General features: G+C 44.4%; 1 pseudogene; it reads left to right on the plus strand.

The window, feature by feature from the left end:
• LOC149324450 (uncharacterized) overlaps positions 1 to 9,123 on the plus strand; it is a 48,946-nt pseudogene extending 39,823 nt beyond the window's left edge.
• The last annotated feature ends 13,514 nt before the right edge of the window (positions 9,124 to 22,637 follow it).

Below are 22,637 nucleotides of genomic sequence, written 5' to 3' on the forward strand. Positions count from 1 at the left end.
GTTTTTATATATAGTTTTACCGCAATAAATGGCATGAATTAGCGAGTAGATACGCCGCTTTATGAAAAAGAGTCTCCAAAAGGAGGGTAAATAGGTCATAAAAAAACAAATAGCATGCGTGTTTCTAGTAGACGCATTTACTAAATTTTCTTTTAGCGACAAAACAAGAATTGCATTTGCAGCTCAGCACACAGTTGCGTCAAAACATATTTCATCTAAACTCACACAAAAAAACGAAAAAATATATTTAAATTATCATTGACATAGTTCTCGGAGGTAGAGGCTGTTAAAATGAACACGGAATGAACGGCAACGCTCCAATGGTTACGACACCAATTATATCATCAGCAAGAAGCAAAGACTTCGACGATAGGTCGTCGATTTGTTTTACAAATGCACTCATACAGGGTAATTCTAAACTAGCATCCAATATTTCCCTTCGTCCAGGCCGTAAAGCAGATGAAGCTGGTAACATGGAGCAATAGGCTCCTACTGCTATAGGTTTCATATTCTGTTGTAGGTGCCAATTGCGAACAAAAGACACACACAGGAAAAACATATTCCATTCCAAAACATATTTATATTCCAATAGGCGGCAGCGCGACTGTTCTCGACAGTCGTATTCGCATGTGCAGTTCTTTAATCTTAATGCTGCAATGAACAGGAGCAACTTTACGCATTTCGGTAGCAAAACTGACGCTATATTCAGAATAGAAATATTAACTGCACGTACTTTAGAAATTAATGGAACGAAGAGAAAATATAATGCATCCAATACTTACGAAGATTTTAACGCCTCCTCGAAGTGCTGTGGCTATACTCAGCTGCTGCTTGCGCCGTCCAGTGATATCAAAAGATCGCTCAGGGTCTGGTCAGCTGCAATTCCTGCGGTACAATACAGTCGTTTTTCCTCCCGTGATTGGATCCTTCCCGGCGAGCAACAATTTACCTTCAGATAATGCTATGATGATGATAAAGAATGAATGAGGAGGGCTACGCTCAGCTTCTTGGCAGTTCATGTATTATTCCTACAGCTCTAAATCAAGACATAAAATACGAGCGTGGAGTAGGCTCGCGGCCTGCACATCTTTCATGTTTATGACACCTGCACTAAATCAGCTTCCCGTAGCTATCGAAAAGAGAAAAACCACAGTTAGAGCGGTAACTCTGGATTCTGACTATTCGAGAAGAAACGTAATAAAAAAGGCATAGTCGTAAAATAGAAATATATGTTTTGAATATTTCCGACCGCTGAAATTCAACTATGAACACTGTAATCGAAAAGGGAGCCATGATCCACGGATGGAAGGGAATGGTGGAGAAACCAATCTCTCCTCCTTTCCTGGCAGTAAGAACAAGGCTTTTTTCAGCAGAATCGGAAAGCCGCCAAGCACGCTCTGACAAAATTAAAATTGACCATGTATTAAACACGCTCGAGGGTGGTAATCTTCTCCCATGGAAGTCTCAGCTTCGAACCAACCATGAAACTGATCGATCTGCACTCGTTTTAAAGCCCGGCAATGGTACCTCCACAAAAGTCTTGCGCTCAGTCCTGTTGGACTCTGCTGCGAGCGTTGGGCTGCGTAGCCGATGGAACTGAAGGGTGCACCCTTCCGCCACCACTCACTTTGCCTCGCTCAAGTGGAGCGGCCCTTTTATTAATGATAAGCATTATATTGTTCATGAGGCGCTAAATCGAGCATTGTCCGCGCCAGGCAGCCGGAAAACCCATGTGACCTGATCGCCAAAGAAATGAAAGTACGGTTTTTTTTAAATAAAATTTCTTCCCAAGTGGTTGCGAACCCAGAGCTGGCTCAAATAGGTCAGGTTGACAGGCTACTTGAAGAAACCATCAACCATCAGCGAAGCATTACGTTATCATCATCATCAGCAGCAGCAGCAGAAGCAGCCGGTTGACTACGTCCAATTCAGGGCAAAGGTCTCTTCCATGTCTCTCCAGTTTACCCTGTACTTTGCCTGCTGCAGCCACCGCATCCCCGCAAATTTTTCCATTTTGCCCCCTCCACCTAACTTGACGCCGCAACCTGCTACGCTTGGCCCATCTTGGAATCCAATCCTGTACCCTTAAAGACAAGCAGTTATCTTTCCTTGCATTACATGTCCTGTCCAAGGCCACTTCTTACTTGTGATTTCGGCTGAGATATATTTGCCCGCTTTAGCTCCTTTACCCTTTCTGCCCACTTACGGTCCTTTCGCGATGCACCAGTCGTTTTTATTTTTGTAGCCACCTGCGTTGTCCTTAACTTAATCTGAACCCTTTTCGTTACCTTCCACGTTTGTGAGTACCGATAATATAACAGATATTCTATAATTTTATTTTGAGGGATATTCGTAAGCTGCCATTCATGATCTCAGTGGACCTTCCGTATGTGCTCATTTCAAATCTTATCCTTCTAGTTATTACCCTCTCATCATCTGGATCAGCGACCATTACCTGCCCTAAGTAGACGTATTCCCTTACCACTTCCAACATCTCGCTAGCAGTGGTGAACTCCTGTCCTCTTGCGAGCCTGTTGAACACTAGTTTGGCTTCTTGCATGTTAGTTTTAATACCTTCCGCTCTGCTATGCTTGTCTAAATGATTCCTGATTAACTCATTGTTTAAAGAGTCAGACTCTCGAACTGGATATGGGTATCGTCGTCTTCAAAAACTACCGTCCAGGTGCCTTGAACAGTTCAGCTTCGCCGGCCACTGCCTAAGCTGTACGCTGTTGCTGGTGCTCATCACCCGCCTGCATGCTTCGTTATCCCTTGCAGGTAGGAGTCCTGAGTGTCCTCCGGAATTATTTACTCACCCACACCGTAGAGTGCCTTTGCAGTGGGGGAGGTTGTACAAAACGACAACACGTTACATAAGCAGTGGCAGCCTCATTAAAAATGAACGTTGGATCCCGATGCAGCAAAAAAAGATACAGGAAAAAATTCTCTGAGCATCGCGAAACTTAAATGGCCAATGTAACATCGAAACGAAAACATCATTGGAGGGTATGGAAGATGCCTCTGATGGCCCTTTATTCCAATAGTGTGTTTCTTCGGGTAAAAAATCTATCTTTGTATACCTCAAGATAAGCATGGTGAAGGAACTACTTCTTCTGGTAGTCTGGCTAGTTGGCGAACGCAATATGGTGAAAATCATAGGTCGTCATTGTGAGTAATCGGTGTGTGGAACTTGCACCCTTCACCTAAGCCGTCCTGCTAGACGGAGTTAAAGCATCCGCGCTACAAAAAAGCAGCAGGGTAATCAAACGCCTGCCTGGTTTTGCTAAAACAGTCCACTGAAACTGATGATCGATTTGTTTTTTAGGCTATATTCTTGAATCATACTGCAGCGAAGAAGCACAAACACACAAAGGAGGAACACGCAAAAAACACGGACGAACGCTGCACTCAAAACTGGTTTACTGCGAAAACATTTCGAGCTTTGTCACGTATGACTGGCAGTGATTTACCAAGTGCACAATCTTTTTGTTCTTCAAATTCCTTCCGCGCTCCCCTAGCAGCTCGTTTGACCGATGTACACTCTTCCACGTCAAAGTAGCGGCTCGTATACCACCTCCGAAGCGCTTTGCACATAGGGCCTAGTGTGCTTTTTACCACACCCACTTCTCCTTGTTTCGCTTCCGGAAATAGAAGAGCACAGCTTTGAAAGCTTCAGCGGAGCCGGAAAAACACCCCATACCTGTTCTCAACCTTCTTCATGTTATGCAACATCTTGTGTAGGTAGGGGCCAACTTCCGATCGCAGGTTCCTGTTCCTCTCTTTTGTTTGGAAGTTCGTTGTGCGTTCCTTCACTTTTTTCAGGCAAGCTTCTGCAACAGAAGTCACGACCGACACGTGGTAGCGCGCTGACAAAATTCTAGCCAATTGGTTCTCAAAGCTAGACTGCATCTCATGGACGCACGATTTCTCAAGCGCCGAGTCCAGATACAAACTAACTATGCCTCTTTTTATCACCTACGAATGAGTAGAGTCGTAAGGCAGGCGTTCCTTTCGAACACGAGGGGCGCACATCCAACCGGTATGATTTCTGTCCAACTTCACCCGAATATCTAAAAACTGAAGTTCGTTGTTATCCGGTGTCTCAAAAGTGAATGTTGACACATTCCATGCTTTCTAAAAGCATCTAAAAACTTGCTAACAATAACGCAGTAGTGTAAGGGGCTCTGCTGGTTCAAAAAAATTAAAAAATTATCAACATATCGGTACACTTTGATGACCTCATACGAGTTAAAAACATTGCTTAAAACCTGGTCAATGCTATATAAAAAAAGTCGCTTAAAATGGGTGCAACGCAAGATCCAATGCAAATCCCTTTCGTCTGTAAATAGAGGTGACTGTTAAAAGTGATAAAAGTACCTTTAAGGTAAAATTCTAAAAGAGTAAAAAAATTGTCAACAGACATGCCAGCCGAATTTCGGAAAGGGACCACACCACTCTTGTCAATATATTGTATCAAAGAAGCGAACAACTCTTGGGGAGGTATAAAACTACGTCTCCAGAATTTTTGACAAGGAACAGATCGTGAACAGTAAGCTGCTTCAAATATTTTTGCAGAAACCGGCCAACATGTAAGTGCCAAGGGCCTTTTTCACTTACAGTATGCGAAAAGTTGGGGGCACGGCACGCACACAAGCATGGTGTCAACGTGCTCGTATTTGCCTGTCTGCAGGTTCCGCTTCTCGCCACCGCTGGAAATTCGAGTGCTACCACGACGTTTGACAAGCCAGAGTGCTCACCGCTGCTTCCCGCTTATCTACAACTGTCGCCGATGCAGCTGATCGACGCGCTCATCCTGGGACCCTTCTTTTCTGACTGCCACCAATCACCGTCGACCACGGCACTGGCTGTTCCCTACAAAAGCGGACTCTCGGACCCTCACAGCTTCAGTTGCGGGCACGGCACGCACACAAGCATGGTGTCCAACGTGCTCGTATTTGCCTGTCTGCAGGTTCCGCTTCTCGCCACCGCTGGAAATTCGAGTGCTACCACGACGTTTGACAAGCCAGAGTGCTCACCGCTGCTTCCCGCTTATCTACAACTGTCGCCGATGCAGCTGATCGACGCGCTCATCCTGGGACCCTTCTTTTCTGACTGCCACCAATCACCGTCGACCACGGCACTGGCTGTTCCCTACAAAAGCGGACTCTCGGACCCTCACAGCTTCAGTTGGGGGCACGGCACGCACACAAGCATGGTGTCCAACGTGCTCGTATTTGCCTGTCTGCAGGTTCCGCTTCTCGCCACCGCTGGAAATTCGAGTGCTACCACGACGTTTGACAAGCCAGAGTGCTCACCGCTGCTTCCCGCTTATCTACAACTGTCGCCGATGCAGCTGATCGACGCGCTCATCCTGGGACCCTTCTTTGCTGACTGCCACCAATCACCGTCGACCACGGCACTGGCTGTTCCCTACAAAAGCTGACTCTCGGACCCTCACAGCTTCAGTTGGGGGCACGGCACGCACACAAGCATGGTGTCCAACGTGGTCTTATTTGCCTGTCTGCAGGTAAGATGGGACACTTCGTCAATTAGAAGTAATTACTTGTCTAGTTGTCGTGCCGTGCCCCCGTACATTAGCATCGCTTGTGTGTGATTGTTGGTCTGCATGTCTTAAACTTATTACAAGTGGGGATGTTGAAATGAATTCGGGCCCAGGCTCGACCACAAATGAAAAACTTGAACAGATTTTGGAAACGCTGAAGGAACACACGAAGACGCTAGGCGACATTAAACGTGATCAAAGACCAGTTCAAAAAGAAGTGAAAGAAAACAGTATCGCCATAAAAAACCTTGAGGACCGCTTAGCTAAACTAGAATCTTCCTTCTCTAAGTTCAATGTCACACACGAGACGGTGGCTGGCCTAAGGGAAGCAGTCGCTGACTTATCAAAGAAAGTTGATGACATGGAAAACCGCCAACGCCGCAATAACCTTATCGTTTATGGCCTACCAGAACAAGACAACGAAACGCGGGAGGATCTGGTAAAAGCAGTGAATGAAAAAGTGTTTTCTGTGATTGCTGTTTCTCTTAAAAGCTTAGACCGAATACACCGACTCGGAGGAAAGCAGGGTAATTCGCGACCAGTTATCATCCGCCTTTTTGATTTCAACGAAAAACAGGAAATTATGCGCAACTGTTCCAAGCTGAAGAACACTGGGGTTTCGATCAGCGAAGATTTTTCAAAGCAAGTTTCGCACCGCAGAAAGTGTCTTTGCGAAAGCGCAAAAAGTGAGAAGTTAAGTGGAAAGAAGGTGCGGCTTGCTTACGATAAGCTCTATGTGGATGGCAAGGCTTATTACTGGGATGATGACGCGAAAACGCGAAAGGCTTACAGGGATGCTCGTAACCGCCGGAGTGAAAGCAGCTCACAGGACAGCGAGAACTCTTCCTGATGAGCTCATAATTTTGAACCTAAATGCAAGGAGTATTTGTAACAAAATATCACATTTCGAAGCTATCCTCTTAGAACATGAACCGGATATCGTGATTGTCACTGAAACTTGGTTAAATGATTCCATTGACAGTACGGAATTTCTTCCCCCGAATTATGCAGCGTATCGCAAAGACCGTGGATCTCGAGGAGGAGGAGTTGCTATTATATAAAAAACTTCAATTGTTTGTACAGAAATTGCTTCCCCGCCTGATTTGGAGTGTGTCGTGTGTTCCATGGAAATTGGTGGTTTGGTAATTGTAGTTGTCGCAGTATATCGTCCTCCAGGAACCACGGAAGAATACATGATTTTACACAATGATTTCTTAGCTGACAAGTTTGGTCACAGTAAATGCATGATGATAATGGCTGGGGATTTTAATCTACCACTTATTGACTGGACAAACCTTAAAGAAGGTCAGAATGAACAGGCAACTTCTCGCGCTCTTCTAGATATTGCCTTCTCCCGAGATTTAACGCAAATTGTGAGCACACCCACGCGAACCCACGAATCGGGAGAGTCGCTACTTGACCTTGTCTTTTTAAATAAGTCTGTTTCGCAGCTAAATTATTGGTATGAAGTCTTAGAAGGGATCTCTGATCACAAGATGGTGATTACTCACATATCCACTAAATACTGCACCGTTAAAAACCATAGAACCTTGACCATCCCGGACTTCTATAAAGCTGATGATGTCGCAATATTAGATAGCCTGGAACTAGGGTATGATGACTTCACTCGTTATATATCTCTAGAACTTACGTCGGTAAACGATGCGTGGGAGAGTTTTAAAACAGTGGTGTTTGACTCGATAAAGCGATTTGTTCCCAAGCGCACTAAAAAAGTCAACAAAAGAAACCCATGGATTACACGAACGATTATTCATAAAAAGCGCCTTTTGAAACGTCTCAGGGCTAAAAAATCCACCTCTAAAACAACTCGCGAGTGTATTAATGTACTCTCTCAGGAGTTGAAAATGGAAATTATCCAAGCAAAGCACCTTTATATGAGTCAAACACTAACTAGTTTTATCAAAACGGCTCCTGGAAAATTTTGGAGATTTGTTTCAAAGCCAAAATCTGGCATTGAATTTTTGACAAGCAAAGATAGAACTATCACTGATAGGACTGAAATGGCATGCCTCGTAAATGAATACTTTGAGTCAGTTTTTACTTTGGATGACGGTACTACGCCCCAAACGGAATCTCTTGATATACAACCTTTACCTGAGCTTAAAGTAAGTCATACCGCCATTTTCAATCTACTTCTCAAACTGGACGAAAAAAAATCCCCAGGTCCTGATGAAATTCCTAATGCTTATTTAAAGCGGTATGCAGAGTGGTGTTCATTTTACCTCGCAGATGTTTTCCAGAAATCCCTTGAATCTGGTCAAGTACCTAATGACTGGAAACTGGCTAAGGTAATACCAATTCATAAACAAGGTCCCAAAGATGATGTCATGAATTACCGACCAATTTCCCTGACCAGTACATGTTGCAAAACGCTGGAGCATATTTTGACCAACCACTTGATGAAATTTGTGGAGCAAAACGGCATTCTTGGGATCAATCAGCACGGTTTTCGACGAGGGTACTTGTGTCTCGTCTCTTGTACTTTGTGGTCGTGTGTGTTTGCGCCCTTTTAAAGTTTTCAAATATGAACCAACTTGCCCAAAAAGAAGTGTTAATGAGGGTACTAAACATCCACAATTCTGACTGAGCTTCTACATGAGATTGGTGAATTTATTGATGGAAAGGGGCAAATCGATATAGTTTTTATTGACTTCCGGAAAGCTTTCCATAGAATATCGCACAGAAAGCTGCTTATAAAACTGTCCTTTACCCTCGGTAACAATCAGCTAGTGAAATGGATAGAGGCATACCTATCACAAAGGGAGCAATTTGTTTCATTAAACTCTACTCATAGTTCTAAAAAATCAGTTCGATCAGGTGTGCCGCAAGGATCGGTAATAGGGCCTTTACTGTTTTCAATATATATCAGTGACATGAGCACAGGTTTTTCCCCACAAGTTGTGATGAAACATTATGCAGATGATACCATTGTGTATTCAAAAATATATTCCTCTTCTGACCAGCAAGAACTTAGCAACCATTTGGAGAAAATTAGTTCCTGGTGTGACGAGTGGCAAATGGAACTGAATGCAACGAAAACATCTTTTATGTGCATGACACGCAAAAGAGACCCTTTAACCTTCACTTACAGTATCAATGGTACAGCATTAACTCAAGTAACCGATGTCAAATACTTAGGACTTCACCTTAAACATGACCTAAACTGGACAACGCACATTGACAATGTTTGCAATAAGGCCACGCAGAAGCTCTGGTCATTGCGAAGAAAACTTCATGATGCCACTGTAGAGGTAAAACTACTTGCTTACAAGATGGCTGTGCTTCCAGTGCTGACTTACGCTAGTCACGTTTGGGAGCCGTATAGTAAACAAAACATATTGAAATGTGAACGGGTACAAAACAAAGCTCTAAGATTTATTTTTAACTCTTACTCTAGAACCCAATCAGTGTCTGAACTTAGAAACAGGGCCGGGCTGACAACTGTGAAGCAGAAAATGCAGCTTAACGGACTGATATTCTTTTTCATGTGCTGACAGGTAGCTGTAAGGTCAATCAAGACCGATACATCAAACCACTGAATGCTTCTGGCAGCAGAACAAAACACTCCAAACATATCACACCTCTGGATTTTAGAACAGATTCCTTCAAATACTCTTTTCTGGTTCGCACTATTGACGAATGGAACAAATTACCAAAAGAAGTGATTCAATGTTCGGATTTAAAGGCTTTTGAAAACGCCCTCATGAAGTATTTGTGACTGGTTTGACTGGTATGTTTTGGACCCATATCACATGTCATTTTGTCTTTCCTATAAATTTGTATTGTTGTATTGTTTTGTATTTCTCCTAAGGCGGTGATCTGCTGATGTACTGCATCTAGTTCTTGTTTATTTCAAGGATCTCAACTCCTGTCTTGGCAGCAGCTGACAGTATGAATAAATAAATAAATAAATAAATAAATAAATAAATAAATAAAATAAAAAAAAGCCGCATGCCTCAGAAAAGGCAGGATTCCGGTAGATGTGACTGCCCTCTTCGGCCTTGTTAGACCCTCGTGGGAGCATGTTAAACACGTCTGCATAGTTTTACGTTCTGAGGTTTGACGTCAAGTGCGACTTTACCAAGCCTGTTTATCCGCAAGTTGTCATGCTCTGAATCTTAAGTAGCTCGCGGCATGCAAACTAGTCCATTACAAACGCCTCACCGGACAGCTGACAAAGCAGTGGTGGAAGTACTGCCTTGGGCTGGAACTCAGGAAACCGGAGAATTACAGGACAAGTAATGAAGCCCTCAACCCTCATGCCTCACAGTCATGTTCAAGCTCAAGCTTGGGCGGGGTAGACGAGCCGAATAATATACGCAGCCTACTCAGCAAAGGGCCTAAGTACGGACTACCTCCCACTGTTCATATTCAAGATCTGGCTGCCCTGAATTGTTGCACACCCAAGAAAGCGCCTATGGAACAACAGGACAGGTGCTTGCTTGCAGGTGTTGACTGCCTTCAAAAAACAGCTGGTGTGTCAAGGGATAGGAGCCTCAAAAAGTTTGCAGAGGGTGGTGACATTGCTGACTATAAGAACCCCAGTTTGTCGGAATTATTGCGGAGACCTCGCCGAGTGTCCTTCAGGACCCCTACTGTGGGAAATAAACTTTTACCACCACCACCTACACAACAGCACCTCTTTTTCTCTTTCTTCTTTCACTCCCACCTTCCTCTCTTCCCTTACGGCGCGGTTCAGGTGTCCGCCGAGGTATGTGAGACCGATACAGCGTCATTTCCTTTCCTCAAAAACCAATTTGCCAATTTTATGTATTTAGCTTTTACAAGATGAAAAGAAGAAGGATTTGTGGTGTTGCCGAAAGGCCTGTTCCATGAAAAAGCCATCCAAGCTGTTGAAAAAAATATCACCCTCACAACGCTTCGTGCTACTACTGCAAAACAAAGGATAGCAGACTTCTGCAAGGATGTTGGGAATGAAACTTTGTTTGCGCGAGCCACTAAGTCTAATGGTAATGCTTTGAATGTTCTTTTTTGTGCTAAGACGGACAGTCCCGGGGTCCCTCCCGCAGTATAGTAAGTGAAAAGGCTCTTGGCAGTTAGATGGTAGCCAGTTTCTGCCTAAATCTTTGAAACAGCTTAATGTTCACGATCCGTTCCTTGTCAGAAACTCTGGAGACGTAGTTAAATTTCTGCATACCGGCCGCAACATCGGCTTTGCATTTTCTGTCGATGTAGAGGCTCTGTTTTATCCTATACCTCACCAAGAGTTTTCGCTTCTTTGAGACAATGTATTGACAAGAGTGGTGTTGTCACTTTCCAAAATCCGGCTGGCATATCTGTTGACCAGTTATTTACTCTTGTATAATTTTACCTTAAAGGTACATTTATTGCTTTTGACATTCATCTCTATTTACAGACGGAAGGCATTTGCATTGGATTTTGCGTTGCACCAATTTTAAGCAACATTTTTTTAGCCAGCATTGACCTGGTTTTACGCACTGTTTTTAACTCGTACGAGGTCATCAAAGTGTACCGATATGTTGATTTTTTCTTAATTTTTTTGGACAAGCTGGGCCCTTTACACTACTGCGCTATTGGTAACAAGATTTTAGTTTCTTTTAGAAACCATGGAAAGGGTATAACATTAGCTTTTGAGACACCTGATAACGACGAACTTGAGTTTTTAGATATTCGAGTGAAGTTCGGCCGGGATCATGCTTGTTGGATGTGCGTACCTCGAGTTCGGAAGGAACTCCTGCCTTACGACTGTACTCATTCGTAGGTGATAAAAAGAGGCATAGTTAGTTTGGATCTGGATTCGGCGCTTGAGAAACCGTGCGTCCATGAAATGCAGTCTAGCTTTGAGAACCAATTGGCTAGAATTTTGTCAGCGGGCTACCTTTTGTCGGTCGTGACTTCTGTTGCAAAAGCGTGCCTGAAAAAAGTGAAGGCACGCACAGTGAACTCCCAGACCAAAGATAGGAAAAGGAACCTGCGACCGGAAGTTGTCCCCTACCTACAGAAGGTGTCGCATAACATGAAGAAGGTTGCGGATAGGTTTGGGGTGCTGTTCATTTTTTCAGCTCCGGTGAAGCTTTCAAAGCTGTGCCCTCCTATTTCCGGAAGCGAAACAAGGAGAAGCGGGTGTGGTAAAAAGCAAACTACGCCCTATGTGCAATGCGTTTCTCAGGTGGTATACGAGCTGCCACTTTCATGAGGAAAAGAGTACATCGGTCAAACGGGGCGATGTATTAACGACGGGTAAGGGGAGCACCAAAGGAACTTAAGGAACAATGAGAATGTGCTCTTGGTTAAGCGCTGCCAGTCATACGTGATATGTTCGCCACGTTTCGGTAGTGCTTGAATCCTAGGCAGCAGCAAGTATAAAACGGCACGTGAATTCCTGGAGGCCTTTCACACAAAGAAAAGAGCAGATTGCTGCATTAGTGATGCTTTCGTTTTTTTGTACACTTCGGAATTCAAGCTTTTTTTTCGGCAATATGTTATGATTTTTCTGACGTTCCTTCGCAAGTGGTTGCTATGGTTTTCTTTCTGTAGTGTGCAGATGCGTGATCCTTTTTAAGCTCGAAATCTTTTTGCAGTAAACCAGTTGTAAGTGCAGCGTTCGTCCGTGTTTTTTGCGTGTTCCTTCTGTGTGTGTTTGTGCTTCTTCGCTGCAATATGAATCAAGAATGTTACCAACTTGTCAAAAAACGCGTTTTACTCAAGGCTATGTTCGACTTGAGTGCGCCAGCAGTTCGGTTCTTACTTAAGTTCCGATGTTCAGATCCATTGTTCACGGATGGAAATTGTATGGATAGCGATAAGGGGTTGACGTCCTTATAACAAATGAAATCAAATGAAGTTTGTTTTCCAACAACTGGATGGTCGGCTGGGCTAAAAGCTCTACAAACAGCTTGACAAAAAACCACTTCCCAACATAGCTGGTACGAACAGCAAATTCAACAATTTCATTAGCATGACATCCAAAAGTGTTATACAATGCATACGTCACTGTAGCACGATATCAAAACAACACAAAAAAGTTGATGAATAATAAGATCAATGGAAAACGCTCAACAGGGCGGAAAGTTTGTAAATGTGGGTATAATATTTAAAGTACGAAGACATGTATGCACATATTATATTTGCACAAAGTAGGTTCACAATTCCATAGGAGTAAAACCAAGAGGGTGGTTAGATTTGTTGAGAAAAACGAGAAGATTATGAGCCAAGAATGGTAAGTTTTAGTCTGTCCTTGAGATGTGGTAGGGACCACATTACCTAAACAGTTAACGTTAAGGACAAGTTTTTTCCTTACCTCGAAAAAACCAAGGTCCTTTCTAAGGCCAAAACAAAAACCGGAAAAGAAGTTATCGAGGCTTATTTCTTCTCCAACTGGGCGATAAGTACGTTAGCGCGCCTTCTATATCTCTTTCAAGGTAAGAGATCAATTTCTTAGACGGGCACATATGAGCTTTTGCTTCTTCTTGTCTCCTTGCTTGCCTGTGATAGCCTTTATAAGCACCCTGCTATCGCTAAATAAAGTCAGTTCGAAGTCTGCGCTTTATGTGTGTGTACTCGTGACTTCTTTTGCCCAGTCGTCTTTGCGCAGTTCTATTTTTCCCCTAACCATGAAACGACAAGCCCAACTTCATGTCTTACTTTAATTTAAATATCGTCAGCATCTAGTGACCCACTGTTATTTAGACCCGTTAAGGTGCTGCATATTTCGTTTTTATTTCACGATTCCAGACTATCCTCGGTGGTGGACTGATCTTTTAGCGACTTCTTGCGTTCCCTTGTTCTTTTGGAATTAGTCTGATAGGCCATAAATACAGGGTAATGGTCATAAATGCAGGGACTTATGTCAGATGTTAGAGTACCAGAGCTGTAAACTACAGAATTATAAATTTTCAAAATGAAGTCGAGGAATGATTTAGTACTGACAATGATTCGTGTGGATGTAGTTAATAGGTCCAGGAAACCAGAAGAATGCAACACACTGCTAAAGTCCCTAGTAGCTTTAGTATCATCAAGCACAGTTATGTTAAAATCACCACTCCAGACAAGGCGGGAGTTGTTGCTGCCCACGTGTTGGAGCAAGAGCCAAAGAGACTGCATGTAAAATTCATGTTACCTCGTCGTGGACGATATACATCTGAGATGGTTTCATTTTTGCTCCTTAAGATTATTACCTCATAGTCGGACGTTGCTTTACTAAACTCAGGTACAAATTCACAGCTCTTACTCATTGCAACATAATCCGTGACACCGCGCCGTCAGCCAGAACGATTTAGAAAGAAATCATTATAATCTTTTAATTTTAACATTTTGCAGCCATCATATTTCCACGTTTCTGATAACATCACAAAGCTAAATTTAAATTTAAAATCATCGAGAAATGAAGTCACAGACCGCGTGCATTGATATCCAGAACTGATTCAAAAGAGCTTTCTGAAGTTTCAACATTTTTGGGAAGAATGAATTCGTCATAATTCATAGCAGAATCCATGATAAGATTTTCAATTATGCATTTTTATCAGCACAGCGGGCCTTAGTCTGGTTGAGAAAATATATCATCTAGACTACTTTCACGTGACATCAACACGGCTGAGCTGCCATCTGCTTGCTTTGCATAGATTTTGCCGTTGTGTGCCCATACGGATTTCCATATATGCTCGTATTTCATTTTGACAGCCATCGCAAGCAAATTCTTGAGTGGTGGACAGAGGTGCTCATTTGCGTAAACAGGTGCTGTATCATCAAGGCCGTGGTCATCATTTGTCAGGCGCGCTTTCTTTGGTTTCCGCAAAACTGCATCATGTTTCATGCGTGTCTTAAACTGCACGACAATCTTTTCGTCTTATCAGTCTTTCGGGTGTGCACTCGATGGCGGACATCTATGTCGCTGGAAGACCAGTCGTCTCGTACCACTCCTTAAACCGGGAAAATCACCACTCGACATTTCAGCATACCGACCAATTGCACTCTCCAGCAGTGTCAGGAAAGTCATGGAAAGAATGTTGTTAACACGCGTGGAATGGTACCTGGAGTGATACCAAATTTACCCTGCATTTATGTCTGGGTTTCTACGTGGCCGCTCTTTCATTGACAATGTGGTTGACCTTGTATCGTCCGTCCAGCACCAAAAAAACTTGAAAAGATTGACTGCGGCACTATTCTTAGACATCAAGGGCGCCTACGACAACGTAACGCATCAGGCCATTTTGGACGCATTAGAAGCTGCTAAGATTGGAGGCCGCATGTTCAGCTGGATACGCAGCTATTTGTCAGGGAGGTCGTGTTTTGTCCAGACTGAAGAGACGGACCATCCTCTTCGCATCTAAATTCGCGCGGAGTCCCGCAGGGTGGAGTGCTGAGCCCAACTATTTTCAACATAGCTCTCATCGGCCTGGTTGACTCATTGCCACAATCAGTCCAGATCTCAATATACGCCGATGATATTTGTATTTGGGCATCAAGCGTGACCCGTCCCCAAGTTCGTGCGAGACTACAAAAGGCGGCAACGATACTGACGTTATACCTCGTCAGCAGGGCCTAAATATTTCAACCGAGAAATGTTCCCTCGTGGCGTTCACGCGAAAAAAAATGGCAAGTTACCCCATATATATTAATGGCAATGCCATTCCCTATGAGAAAAACCATCGCTTCGTTGGCGTTCTTATCGATAGGAACCTCTCGTGGAGTCCCCATCTTTACGACATGCGAAAGAAACTGACAGCGATTGTTCATATTCTCTCCTTCCTCGGGGGAAAGTCCTGGGGTGCATCTGTACGCTCGATGCTTCATCTGAACCGTTCGCTGTTCCTGGGATACATGCGGTATAGCTTTCCCATTTTAAACAATATCAGAAAGACAAACCTTCAGAAACTTCAGAGTGTTCAAGCGCAAGCTCTACGAATCTGCCTTGGGCTACCTAAATGTGCCTCAAAGGCAGCCACCATTCTGGTCGCTGGGGAGCATCCTGTTACTTCATACATTGCTGTTGAAACCATGAGAACGCGCATTCGGCACCTCACGCGAGTTCCGAGACATCATCTTGCAGCTCTTCCCGTACTCAGACCACATACTGCATTTACAAATGTAATTCAAGCTCACCGTGTCTATCTTCCTTCGCAGTTCGCCCACCCATCAAGATCATGCTCATCCATATGGAGTCTCCATGAACCCCGGGTGCACCTATCTATTCCTGGAATTAATAAGAAATCTGATTTATCATTGCCTGCTCTCAAGCAACTGACACTGCATCATTTGCATTTTAACCATAAACACCGCATACATGTCTACACAGATGGCTCAGTGACTTGAACAAGCTCTGCTGGGTCTGTGGTGATACCGGCCAGGTCTATTTTAATGAAGGTGAGGACTACCTATCTCACCTCTTCAACTGGTGCAGAACTAGCTGCCCTACGGGCTGCAGTTCAGTTCATTAGTCAGGAATCTGCACATGACTGGACAGATTTCACCGACTCTAAAGCAGCCCTTCAAGGCCTTCAAACTGCACTACGCCGTGGGTCACACGAACAACTCGTTGCCGAAATCCGCAAGCTCTACCATGACGCCAAACTGAAAGGACATGACATAATTTTCCAGTGGCTGCCGAGCCACTGCGGCATTCACGGCAGTCACCAGGCTGACGAAGCTGCCCGTTCTGCCCACAATGACGGAATCCCCGTTAATATCCCCGTAACGAGAGCTGACGCAGCGTGTGGGCTTCGTTCCTTGAGGCTGGAGCTCACACTTTCAGCGTGGAACTCTGGAGAGTTGTGCAACCGTCGCCTCAGGACATTGGACCCTGGACTGCGCCTCCGTCTTGCGTATAATGTAGCGCGTCGTGAAGCAACACTACTGTGTCGTCTATGGCTCGGTGTTGCCTTCACGAATAAGTATGGTTTCCGGATCGCGATGGCCGACAGCCCTTCTTGTGTGAACTGCGCCTGTGATGAGACAATCACCAATATCTTGTGTGAGTGCCCTGCCTTTGTAGCCGAAAGACATAAGCTGCGATGTGCTCTGGACCGCCTGGACCCTCGCCCTTTCACAGAGGCCAAGATCCTCGGTCCGTGGCCGCAACAGTCAACTGCCATCAAGGCTTACAAGGCACTCTTTCGCTTTTTGAGAGAGACTGCCTTGATTGAAAGACTGTGATTATTTCCCTTTACTTCTCTCTTTCCTCTTTAATTCCCCTCATTCCCAGCCTTTCCCTCTCTCTCTCTCTCTCTCTCTCTCTCTCTCTCTCATACCAGAATCGATCTTATAAAGCAAATCTGCAAAGGTTTCATTTTATTTTTGAATAACACCCTGAAATTCGATATTTGCCTTCCGGGAACACTGTTCCGAAGAGACCATCCAGTCTTCAAGATCTTACATTTTAAGGCGGAAGCCTTTAATGTCTCATCGATGTAAGCAGGACTTGTCGACAGAAATGTCAAGCTTTTCAGTTGGTCGAAACGGTCATGACGTCACAGTGCGCGAATTTCAAACGGGGCCAATTGTACCTTGGCTTGTAACCATGCAAACAATTAAGGGGATCGTATAGTGATGCTCCAAGTAAGTGGGAATGAGTTTAGTTAATTGCTTAATCACCCAATTGGCCTAATTAACCTTTCTAAACAGGCCAGATAAATAAATAAAACCGAGTAGAAAATTGGTCGAGTTCGGGAATCGAACCCCGGTCTCCGGAGTGTGAGACGAGCATGCTACCCACTCCGCCACGCCAGCTCGATGGTTTGCAATGAACAAAGGCGCGTCTAGTGAATCATCATCATCATCAGCCTGACTGCACCCACTGCAGGGCAAAGGTCTCTCCCATGTCTATCTAATTAACCCTCTCCTTTGTCAGTTGCTGCCACTGTATCCCCGCAAACTTCTTAATCTCATCCGCCCACCTAACTTTCTGCCGTCCCCTGCTACGTTTGCTTTCTCTTGGAATCCACTCCGTTACCCTTAAGGCCCAGCGGTTATCTTGCCTTCGCGTTACATGCCATGCCCAAGCCAATTTCTTCCTCTTGATTTCAACTAAGATGTCATTAACCCGCCTTTGTTCCATCACCCACTCCGCCCTCTTCCGATCTCCTAACGTTACACCTATCATTTTCCTTTCCATAGCTCGCTCCGTTGTTCTTAACTTAAGCTGAACCCTCTTTGTTAGCCTCCACGTTTCTGCTCCACAGGTGAGTACCGGTAGGATACAGCTGCTGTATACTTTTCTCTTCAGGGATATTGGTAAGCTACCATTCATGACCTGAGAGAACCTGCCGTATGCGCTCCACCCCATTCTTATTCTTCTAGTTATTTCCCTCTCATGATCCGGATCTGCGGTCACTACCTGCCCTAAGTAGACATATTCTCTTACTACTTCCAGCACCTCGCTACCAATTGCGAACTGCTGTTCCCTTGCTAGGCTGTTGAACATTATTTTGGTTTTCTGCATGTTAATTCTTAGCCCCACCGTTCTGCTCTGCCTGTCTAACTGATTGATCATGCTTTGCAGTTCTTGTCCTGAGTGGCTTAGCAAGGCAATGTTATCAGCGAATCGCAAATTACTCGGGTATTCTCCATTAACTCTTACCCCCAACTTTTCCCATTCCAGACCCCGGAATACCTCCTGTAAGCAGGCAGTGAAGAGCATTGGCGAGATCGTGTCTGCCTGCCTGACACCTTTCCGTATTGGAATTTTATTGCTGACTTTATGGAGAACTATAGTAGCTGTGCAATCGTTATAAATATCTTCCAATATTTTCACATAATACTCTTCCACACCCTGATTCCGCAATGCCTGCATGACAGCTGAGGTTTCCACTGAGTCAAATGCTTTCTCGTTATAGTGAATACAGTGTCTTCATTCACTCCCATATTCCTCCCTTCCCGTTACGCCAAGGTTCAGGTGTCCACCGCGGTATGCAAGACAGATACATTTCCTTTACTCAAGAACCAATTTACTGATGAGCAAAGCGTATTGACGGGTGTCCACCGAGATTACGGCCCCTCTTTCTTCTTTCACTCCCACTTCCTCCCTTCCTCTACGGTGCGGTTCAGGTATCTACCGAGATGGCAGAGAATTACTGCTCGACTTCCTTTCCTCAAAAAGCGTTGCGTTCAAAGGGCAAGGCATCGCGCCGAACGGATGGTGGCGTTCCGTGGACGCCGTGGCAGCACTACACACGCTGTCGCGTTCCACTCCTACAGGCGAAGCTTAAGCGAAATTAATTGCCAGTTAATTAGTATTTAGACATTAATCAGTAATTTACCATTGATTAGTAATATGTCATTACGCAGTAATTAGTCATTAAGTATGTGTCACGTCACCAGTGCCACAGAGGCAGTCAAAGTGGCGCGGAAAACGCTTTCGCCTCTACGCACTTTAGACAGTCAAAGTGCCCCCTCAATTTTTACTTTCTGCTGCGAAGCATGTTTCGCTTTGTGTTGCCAGATCTGCCCTTTTCAACATTTCTGCCTCCAGTTTTTGCTTTAGTTTCTCTATCGTTTCGTCTCCAAATTCAAGGCTCTCTACAGGATTTCCTTGTTGAGTTTTCAAATTCCGTACTTCATTGCACAAATCTTTTCTTTGCACTCGCGAAACACTTTCAGCTCTTGCCTTACTTCCTCTTTGAAGTTATGAAGGTCGGCCTCTTTGACTCACATATTGTATGCGATAGGTAGAGCAAAAGATAAAGACAGCATTAAAATAACAAGCTCCATCGGTTTCGTTAGGCACAGGACGCCATGCTCAATAGAAATGAACAGCAGTAGTGACGGCAGAAAAATAAAAAGAGAAAGAAAAAAAAGCACTGTATTGACAGGACTAGCCTTCACAAGATCGAGGGGCAACTTAAATGCTGCACACTTTGCTGTCGCCGCTGCTGTTGTGGTGATCTGTTGATGGCGGCTTGAATTTATAGGCAGGCTCTCCCGGAAGGCCAGCAGGACTGTTTCCGGAAGGTTGGGCGTGCGCAGTTGCAAAAAACCTTGCAGATGTCGTCAGTTCCTAAAATGATGCGGCTGGTAGGTGTTGGCAGCAGGCGAAGGCAAGGATGGGATGTGAGCTCAGCTGCGTCGAGAATCGGCCTGCAAAAGAATTAGGTGCAACTCAGATGCTTTGCTGTCGCTGCTGCTGTTGCCAGCGTGCAGTTGGACCCTCTCGAGTAGATTCATAAATCACTGAGATTCATCATTGCGCTCCAGGAGTAGTAATATCATTGAACCAGAATTACCCTTTGATGTCGTGAGTGCTCCTGCCACTGTCATGTAGTGGCGGTTTCCGCAGGACGAATGCACAAAATGGGTGTATGCACCAAAAGGGTGAATTATTCCGTCAACTCTACGGCGCGGGAACAGCACCGCTCATATTCACAGCACTGAGCGGCGCCTCACTGCAAGGTAATCATCGGCAGCCTTTTGACAGGCAACAGGTGCCGCCACTATATATATTGCGCGGTGGACTTCTCTCAAGGTTAATGGACTGTCCCCGTTCTTTTCTCTCCTTGTTTTGCTAACCCGTAACAACAGAGTTGTCCACAATTCGCGATAAATGCTATCGACGATGGCTATTGACTGAAAACTATATTCGCCGAAGAATGAATCTGAGTACAGTGCAGAAAGTTAAACCTAGATTCGTATCTCAAAAATGGCATGAATAAATGGAGTTGAAGCAATACTTAATGAACATAGGTCCCTGCAAGCAAAGGGATTAATTTATAAACAACTGATAGCATACGTTGCTAAGAGGCACATGTTCTAAACATACTGAAAAAGACAGAGCAGAAAAAAATTGTCGGCTCTGCGCTTCAATCAGGGCAAAGTACATTTCAACTCAACTCATAGAAAAAACAACAAAATATAAAAGTTGGCATTCGGTTAGCTTTGGTATCAATGGCTCTTAAAATGAATACGTAATACAAGACAACGCTTCAGATTGAACAAGATATCATCATCATCAGCCTGACTACAGCCACTGCAGTGCAAGGGCCCCTCCCATGTCTTTCCAATTAACCCTGTCCATTGTCAGTTGCCGCCTTTGTATCCCCGCAAACTTCTTAATCTCATCCGCCCACCTAACTTTCTCCCGTCCCTTGCTACGTTTGCTTTCTCGTGGAATCCACTACGTTACCCTTAAGGAGTAGCGGTTATCCTACCTTCGCATTACATGCCCTGTCCAAGCCCATTTCTTCCTCTTGATTTCAAGTAAGATATCATTAACCCGCGCTTGTTCCCTCACCCACTCCGCCCTCTTCCGATCTCTTAACGTTACACCTATCATTTGCTTTTCCATAGCTCGCTGCGTTGTTCGTAACTTAACGTGAACCCTCTTTGTTAACCTCCACGTTTCTGCCCCATAGGCGAGTACCGGTAAGATACACCTCTTGTATACTTCTCTCTTGAAGTATATTGGTAACCTGCCATTCATGATCTCAGACAACTGCCATACGCACTCCACCTGATTCTTATTCTTCTAGTTATTTCCCTCTCATGATCCGCCTCTGCGGTCACTACCTGCCCTAAGTAGACATATTCTCTTACTACTTCGAGCACCTCGCTACCAATTGCGAACTGCTGTTCCCTTTCCAGGCTGTTGAACATTACGTTGGTTTTCTGCATGTGAGCAAGATATCACCTGTATATAAAGAAAATTTATACGATAGGTTTTCAACTTGTTTTACAAATGCACGTGTCCAGGGTAATGCTTTACCGGATAACAATGTCTTTTTTCCTGGTAATAACAATGATGAGCTGGTAACAGGACGACAGGCTCCTGTTACCAGCACGTTTCTTATTGCACTAGGCAGCAGAGGAACAGCCGGTGAGGGCCCTATTTTTGATTGCAGCTCTTTAAACATGATAGAGCTATGAACAAGTGAAATATTTAGCATTATGGTAGCACATGAAGTGGTCTTTCAAGAATAAAATAATTAATAACTGAAGCCTAATCTGTAATTTATAAACTCATGAAAAAAGATAATGTATCCACTATTTACGAATGTTTTAATGTCTCTTCGAAATGTTGTGGCTTTCAGGCAGCTGCCGCTTACAGCTTCCAGTATCATCAAAATATTTCGCTGCCTCGCCCCACGTGCAGTGCCTGTGGTACAGCAGTATTAGTTGAGTCCGCCCTGCGAGCAGTAATCTACCTTCCTATAAAGCTATGGAAAAGCTAAAGAGTGAATGAGCCGGCCTTCGCTTACTTTCTGAGGTGCTGCTGCATTATTGTTGCAGTGGTGAATGAGAATTAAAATACTAGCCTGGCGTACGCCGCGGACTGCTCCTCTGTTAGGTTTATGACACCTGCAAGATATCATCTTTCCTTGGCTACTAATGAGAAAGACACAGGCAGAAGTGTTCCTCATGATTGCTAATCGTTGGAGTAGAAAGGTATAGAAAAAGACTTAATAGGAAGACAGACATTGCCATTTAAAACCTCTTAAGCGCTGGAATTCAGCCATATAAACAAACATTTTAGAGGCAGGCTTGATCCGTAATTGAAATAGAATGATGGATTAGTGCACCTCCTCTCATCCTGACCTCAAGGACAAAGCTTTTTTACCTGAATCGGAAGGCGTCTAGGCCCGAATTGTATCCAGCATCACGCATTAGAAGGAGTTGATGGTGTTTTCCTGATGCTGGCTTCCTCTCCAACATCCTTCATTTTCAAGATCTTCTACGACGCGACGATACTTGTGATCAATTGTTGCACATTTCTACACGAACTCTACATCTGGACATCTCGGTTGGCACCGCAACCGCTCCCTGAAGCATGCATCTGAAGGAGCATATGTCATCGGTTCGAACCATTGTCACAATTTAGCCTCTAAATTTACTGAAACATGCAAGCTATATGTACAAAGAACTAAAATGCATACGCAGCGCGCGCAACTTCCCAACCTGGCAAGTGTCAGTTAATGGCCTAAAAGAATACAAAACCATGCAGCAGCACGGTGAGCGGCCTTCAGGCTGCCGGTTGTGGCGTCCAGGCCGTGCCTAGTCGCGGCGTCCTCTGCCCAGGACACCAGCCGAAGGTGGGGAGTCGGATCGGTGCTGGACAAAGCAGCCTCCCACTGCTGCGGACTGTTTA

The sequence above is a fragment of the Amblyomma mixtum genome, unplaced genomic scaffold (genome assembly GCF_055824585.1).
Source record: "Amblyomma mixtum isolate Tamu unplaced genomic scaffold, ASM5582458v1 scaffold_32, whole genome shotgun sequence".
Lineage (NCBI taxonomy): Eukaryota > Metazoa > Arthropoda > Arachnida > Ixodida > Ixodidae > Amblyomma > Amblyomma mixtum.